The sequence below is a fragment of the Psammomys obesus genome, unplaced genomic scaffold (genome assembly GCF_907164565.1).
Source record: "Psammomys obesus unplaced genomic scaffold, mPsaObe1.curated_primary_1811, whole genome shotgun sequence".
Lineage (NCBI taxonomy): Eukaryota > Metazoa > Chordata > Mammalia > Rodentia > Muridae > Psammomys > Psammomys obesus.
The window spans coordinates 12,119,565-12,126,139 of NW_026596166.1; the positions used below are offsets into that span (position 1 = coordinate 12,119,565).

A 6,575-nucleotide genomic window follows, 5' to 3' on the forward strand; every position below is an offset into this window, starting at 1 on the left:
AGGGATGCAGTTTCAAGAGCAGCACTCTTCTTCTGGCATATTTGAGTATTTAGGTTTTATGGGTTTAATTGCTTGTTATCTAACTTTTAAGACTCAGGGCATTCCGTTGTATACAGGTATATTGGCTTTCCTTATACTGTGAAAGATAGTTTTACTTGGGACTTGTTCATATATTTGAGACACTCTGGGAAACTTAAAATATGATAAAGTTTGTGTGAAAGAAATTCTTTGAAATATGTTGCAATTCCTATTGCAACTTTGTATATCACTTTGAATAACTAAATTACGTTAGGTGCAGAGTTTTCTAGGTGACTGTGAGATCAGGTTTGTGGGTTGTACTGCTACAGAGGAAGACAATGCAGCCAGCCCTGATGAGACCTGATAAATTCTCAACAGCATTATTAGTTTTTTTTTTTTTTTCTCTGTGAACCGTCTGTTGATCGAGGAGAAGAACACCATGATGCTTGGAGATGTGACACTATCATGTATTTATTTGAGATTACATTGTACAATGTCTACATTGTGTGTTTTATATATTCTATGTAAGTTTTCCTTTTAATATTTAGTATCTGTGTAAAATCTATTCAACTTTTGAGGTTCCTTACATTTACATTTAGTACAATACAGTTGTATGTAATTATCATTTACACATATGTCATTCAATTTCATGGCTTACAACTTTTCAGAAACTTCTAATTTGAAATGGTTTAAATGCCTGCTACATGGGACTTAATGTTTGATTTTTGTTTATTCTTGTGTTAAATGTTAAAGACATAACATTTTGTGACATTTTTTTATATTTATCTACTTTTAAGCTCATGTTCATAAATAAGATCACATTTTATTTTGCAAAACTAATAATTCTACTAGCTGTTGATAGACTGAAAATAACTGTACACTCTGAACTGTTTAAGTTATTTGACCCAGAACACTCAAATTGTAAAATAATCTCATTACTTGAATCCTTTGCAAATATATTATTCTTTGGTCCCTACTTGAATATCTTTTTCAGTCTTGTGTTGTTCTTTTTTCTTGCCTTCTAGATATTAAAGTTCTCTAAAGTTGTTTGTTTTGCATGTGTGTGTGTGTGTGTGTGTGTGTGTGTGTGTGTGTGTATGCATGTGCACTTGTATATGTGTTAATGTGTGTGCAGAAACCAGGGGACAGTCTTTTAAGCTTCATTTCGTTCTGGGGACAGGATCTCTCACTGGCCTGGAATTTGCACAGTATGCTTGGGTGACCGGCCAGCAAGCACCAGAGAATCACCAGTCTTCCCCTTCCCAGCACTAGGATTACGGAGCACAGAACTTGACAGTTTCTTTTCTGTTCTGTTCAGTTTTGTTTTTGTTTGTTGTCTGTTTTTTTTTCTTTTTTTTTAGTGTGTATTTTGTTTTGAATTGATGTCTCCTGCTTCTAAGAAAATCACTTCTCCTTGTTTTCTTTAGTGTTGTAGTAAATAAGAAATGTATTGGGCTGTATAATATTTGTTATTATTTGCCCTGTAATTATTGCAGTGGTATTATTTAACTCGCTTTCCCAAATAATAAGACTAGGGTACCTTGTAGATTTTAAAAATGCCTTTTTACCTTGAGCAGGGCAGTATCTCACCTATGCAATCTCAATAACTTCACCATCCACCTCCCAGCCCTCATCCGACGCCATCCACCTTAACCATCCTCATCTGAACTATCGTCTATTTTCTGGGCCTTACTGGAGTTCTTCCTCCAGGCCTATGTGATGCCTTCTCTACAGTAACACACCTTGGTGTCTTCCTTCCTTCTTTTTTCCCATCCATCTCTTTTTTGCCTGTGATTCTCTTGAGCCAAAGCCCAGGAGCCTTAGCCACACCTACCTCATTCTGCCATGCCCAGGTATAGGCCTTTAATCAACCAATCAGGTAAAATGTCTTAGGCAGGTTTACAATACAAGGATAGGTGTAACCAGATCTTGAGGTCCAATAATTAGCATAAAAATATAACTTCAGAGCAACCCCCAACACTTCAGTAGTAATCTGAGCTATCTCCCTTGCTCCTAATGTCAGTTACTTCATTTCCATCTCTTCTTGCCTTTCTTTTAATATACTTCCTCATTTAAGGAGATTTTTAGGTTGATGTTGCTGATGTTGCCTACATATTCATATTCCTGCACCCACCCAGGTTTAGATTCCCTCATTACCCAAAACTCCCTATCATGAATGTCTCTCACTAAAGTGATGTGTTTGTCACAACTGATGTCCTCTGTTGTTTTATGAAACAAAGTCCCAGATTTTTTTATATTTTATATCAGAGCTCACCATTGGTATATCACAGTGCCACAGAGAATAGTTTTACTTCCTTAAACATCTTTGTATATCAACTTATCGTTCCTTGCTTAACAATCAATATTCTTCCTGATACTTTAAATTTTGCCTTTTCTAGAATGCCACCTTTTCCCAATCCATTTCCTACAGTCTACTGTAGTGCTGGCATTACAGGAATATTGGATCATGCCCATCTACATATGTCCTTTTTGGATTGAGTAATAGAAATTTCAGTTTCCTCCATATCTTTTCTGGCTTTATTAATTTTTCAGGCTGAATAATAAACCATTGATTGTATGCACTGTGGCCAATCTATTCACCCACTAACAGATATCTTACTTGCTTAAAATTTTGGCAAGTCTAAATCTGCTATAAACATTTTTGTGCTAATTTTAATGTTTATCCCTTTGGATAAATATAAAGGTTAAAATGTGGTGATTGTGCAAGAACATGGTTACCTTTATGGTACATCAAATTAGTCTATAATAAACAGACTTTATTTTTTAAAAAAGAACATGGTTAATTTGGTAAGAGTGTTCAAAACTGTTTTTCAACAAGCTCTTATACCTACAATGAATGGAAATGCCTGCTTCTCCATATTTTTCTCAGAATTTTGTAAAATAAGTGTTCTGAATTAGGCCCAATCTAATGGGTCTGTAAGAGAATCTCCTTATTTCATTTATTTTTCTTTCTCCAAAGATGCATCTATACAATGGAATACTACTCAGCAATTAAAAACAAGGAAATCATAAAATTTGCAAGCAAATGGTGGGAACTGGAAAAGATCATCCTGAGTGAGGTATCCCAGAAACAGAAAGACACACAGGATATATACTCACTCATAAGTGGATATAGACGTATATTATATGATAGATGTATGATATATATATATATATATATGATACACACACACATACACACACACACACACACACACACACACATATATATATATATATATATATATATATATATGTATGTATCATAAACATACTAAAATACTAAAACCTACAGAAACTAGTCAAAAAGGAGAAGGAGGACTCTGGGTAAGATGCTCAATCCTCATTCAGAAAGGCAAAGAGGATGAATATCAGGAGAGGTAGAAAACAAGGAAGAGAACAGGAGCCTACCAGAGAGGGCCTCTGAAAGGCTCTACCTTGCAGGGTATCAAAGCAGATGCTGAGAAATATAGTCAGACTTTGGGCAGAGTGCAAGGAATCTTATGTGGGAATAGTAAGATCTGGAAAGGACAGAAGCTCCACAAGGAAAGCAATAGAACAAAAATATCTGGGCACAGGGGTCTTTTCTGAGACTGATACTCCAACCAAGGACCATTCATGAAGGTATCCTAGAAACTCTGCACAAATGTAGCCCAAGTGCAGTGTCAAATTGGGTTCCATAGTAATGGGAACAGGGACTGTCTCTGATATGAACTGATTGGCCTGCTCTTTGATCACCTCCCCCTGAGGGGGGTGCAGCTCTACCAGGCCACAGAGGAAGACAATGCAGCCAGTCCTGATGAGACCTGATAGACTGGGATCAGAAGAAAGGGGAGGAGGACCTCCCTATCAGTGAACTGGGGGAAGGGTATGAATGGGGCAGAGGGAGAGAAGGTGAGTTTGGGAGGGGAGGAGGGAGAGAGCTACAGGTGGGCTACAAAATGAATAAACTGTAATTAATAAAAAAAGAAAATAATAAAAAAGATATATCACAAGGAATGTGCACTTACTCATTTTCCATTTTATATCTTATTTGGGGAGATATCTATTAGTTGTTTTGCCTATTTGTAATCAAGCTGTATGTTTTCATTTTGTTGAATTTTAAGCCATTTGCATATCTTAGGTAGCAATCCTTTATTTGAATTCTGTTGTTTTTATTCTGTTGATATTTTGCAGAACAGAAATTTCGAACAAAATACTGACAGAGGAGGAGACAGAATAGAGTGGAACCAAGAGACTCTTTTTAACAGCCAGAGCTAGAACAGCTGGGTATATGCAAATTTTGGAATTAATTTAGAAATTGCACTTATATAGTCATGAAAATTACCTAAGAATGGGTCATACACATAAAATGAAATGCAAAATCATAGAAGATAGCATACAAGAAAATCAAGATGACATAGAGCTCATCAGTGATGATGAACTTTTTTATGTCAAATAAGTCTAACTTTTAATAAATATTAACCTAAAAATTATACTTTTTATCTTTTTTTTACTTATGCATATTTTTTTAATTTTATTTTTTCTTATCAGTTACATTTTATTAACTCTGTATCCCAGCTGTATCCCACTCCCTCATTCCCTCCCAATCCCTCCCTCCCTCCCTCATCTCCACCCTGCCCCTTTCCAAGTCCACTGATGGGGGGGACCTCCTCCCCATTCATCTGATCCTGTTTTATCAGGTATCTTCAGGACTGGCTGAAAAGTCCTCCTCTGTGGCCTAACAGGACTGCTCCTCCCTTGGGGGGTGGGGATGTCAAAGAGTCATTGAGTTCCTGTTAGAAATAGTCCTTGTTCCCCTCACTATGGGAAACCAATTGGTTACTGAGCTACCACGGGCTTCATCTGAGCAGAGGTTCTAGGTTATATCCATACATGGTCCTTGGTTGAATGTCAGTCTCAGAAAAGACCCTGTGCCCAGATATATTTGGTCCTTGTGGAGCTTCTATCCTTTCCCCATCATACTAACTCCCCTTCTTTCATATGATTCCCCGTACTCTGCTGAAGGTTTGGTTATGCGTCTTTGTATCTGCTTTGAAAAGACTGCTAGTTAGAGGCTTTCAGATGCCTTCAGTAGACTCCTGTCATACATTCAATGCACATCCCATCTGTCATTGTAAACGAGGATTGATCATCTTACCCCATGTCTGCTCTCTTGATAAAATTATATTTTAAGTTATATTTTTTAATTATTTTTTATTTTTAATATTAATTACTGTTTATTTACCTTGTATCCTAGCTGTAGCCCCCTCCCTGAACTTAATACTAAAATCTAAGACTAAATGCATTCTCTATGAGAGAAAAAAATTCAACTTTTGTTTTATTAAAATCTACATTTTTAAACTCTAGATTTTTGTTGGACAGTATCATCTACACTCATAGTTTCAACTCTCACTTTTATGTTTGACATAGAAACTTATATCTTTTACATAGTTCTCTCTTGATTATAGCCCTTTTGTCCTTAACATCCATTCATATTTATATTAGTGGTTCTACAGTTATCCCAATAGTTTGTACATATCCAAATTGTTTGTCTTCCTTTTTTCAAAAACGACCTTTCGGAGTCAGCAAGATGTTTTGCTGGGAAGGAACACTGGCTGTAGAAATCCAATGGATTTAATTTAATTCTGAAAAGTCATGTAAAGGTAGAAGGAGAGAACCGACTTCACAAAGCCATACTCTAACACCCCCACGCACAGGCACGTCATGCATGCACATGTTCAACAGTAAGAACGAAAATCTAGAACTGGAAAGAAAACCGTGATCTGTATGTTTTCCCACTCAGACTGCATTCCCTCTTTCTTCCTCTCCCAAAGAAAGAGAAAATTGATCACCAGTGGCAAGAGGCAGCTACGGAAAAGCAATGCCAAGAGCCAGACTCACACTCAGGAGGGAATTCCTTCCCCCTGGTCCCGGGTGCTCTACATAGTCATAGTGACTTCTGTCTTACAGACCTGTATTTGATCCCTGCAAGTATAGTCTTTATGCAATCTGCATTTTTTTTCCTTAGGTTGATGACTTTTTAAAATTTTCACTCATTTTATGCTTAGGTCAGAATCTAATACGCCATTTAAGGCAACATTTTTTTTTTTTAAATCAGTAATTAGGTACCATTTATATCAGCTCATCCTTGATTTAAAAAAAATCAGTTCTTTCCATATTCATCAATAATTAAACTCTGCCTAATCTCCTTTAAAAAATAAACTAAACAGTTGTGTTAGTTTTTTCCTCTGACCTCAAAATTTTACTTTATATTATCATCAACAAAACACAACTCAAGTATCTATCTGACCAAGCTACTTATTTTTTTCATTTGTTTTTAAGACAGGCATGCTGATACAATCACTTAAGAAAAATATAAATTTAATGGCGTAGTATGTGACATTTTAGGCACTTCCCAAAATTTCCAGCATTATTTCTTATACTGACACCCAACCTGCCATCTTCTAAAACTTTACATGCTGTGTCACAAATCAACTTTGAGTTTCTTTCTTTCTTTCTTTCTTTCTTTCTTTCTTTCTTTCTTTCTTTCTTTCTTTCTTTCTTTCTTTCTTTCT

At 36.1% G+C, this 6,575-nt stretch overlaps 1 non-coding gene across 1 annotated transcript; it reads right to left on the reverse strand.

The window, feature by feature from the left end:
- Positions 1 to 5,794: 5,794 nt before the first annotated feature.
- LOC129667850 (small nucleolar RNA U3) lies at positions 5,795 to 6,001 on the reverse strand. The gene has a single exon (XR_008718836.1). It is a non-coding gene; the product is annotated as a small nucleolar RNA U3 (small nucleolar RNA).
- Between the last annotated feature and the right edge of the window lie 574 nt (positions 6,002 to 6,575).